The sequence below is a fragment of the Oncorhynchus mykiss genome, chromosome 2, assembly GCF_057628025.1.
Source record: "Oncorhynchus mykiss isolate SJ-2025 chromosome 2, ASM5762802v1, whole genome shotgun sequence".
Taxonomy (NCBI): Eukaryota; Metazoa; Chordata; class Actinopteri; order Salmoniformes; family Salmonidae; genus Oncorhynchus; species Oncorhynchus mykiss.
This window is the reverse complement of record NC_143023.1, coordinates 94,246,367-94,247,118: the sequence shown is the minus strand read 5'-3', so window position 1 is coordinate 94,247,118 and position 752 is coordinate 94,246,367. Positions and strand designations below refer to the sequence as shown.

General features: G+C 41.0%; 1 protein-coding gene across 1 annotated transcript in view; it reads left to right on the top strand.

The window, feature by feature from the left end:
- The first annotated feature begins 210 nt into the window (after positions 1-210).
- Positions 211-752, top strand: part of LOC110500060 (troponin I, cardiac muscle) — an 11,349-nt gene continuing 10,807 nt past the window's right edge. Inside the window, exon 1 of the mRNA XM_021577199.3 lies at positions 211-372. The gene's annotated coding sequence lies outside the window, so the exon portion shown is untranslated. The remainder of the gene's footprint in view (positions 373-752) is intronic.

The window sequence follows — 752 nt, the reverse complement described above, 5'->3', positions numbered from 1 at the left end:
GTAGACTCCTATGGCAACTAACCATAGGATGCTGTAGGAGTCTACAGACACGCCACAAGGGAAGGTTTTAGAGGGGCTCTAACAATAAATGTTTAATGTTAACTTGCCACCAATGGGTGGCGTCAGAACCATGCGACAGACAGACAGACAGACAGCCCAAACATCCAAGTCCATATAAGTTGTTTTATTGCAGCCCTTTCCTGCCTGAATAATGTTTGTAAACGTCAGCAGGAGAGTGGCTTGGACAGAGAGCAGTCTATTTTAGTGAGCCATTCACACAGGGGTTAGAAACTATAAATCTGAATGATTTCCCCCCTATCCTCTCTCAGTCCCTCACTCTCTCCCTCTCTCAGCCTTTTCTACATCTTAAAGGTAGGGTACCTCTCAATGACCACTTTGGCTTGATATTAAGGAACTTCGTTTTTTATATTTCATCTTCTGTGTAGAATACATGTATTATATTGTAGGTGCACTATGAATGCAGGAAGAGTGTTGAGGAGGCAGAGGAAAACAGTATGGGAATGTGTGATTTTTCAGTATAGGTGAATTGTATTTATTTCTGGAGGTTCTGCCGGAATTCAGATATGAAATTGATGATATGATGACACATTGGATTAATATTTTGCCATAGACTGCAAGATAGTGTTAATTAGTTCACATGCCTTTAAATTAGTGGGCTATGGACTACACTGACACCTATGCAGAGACTCTTGTCAGTTACGGAGATAAACGTTAGCTCCTCACATTGTAAA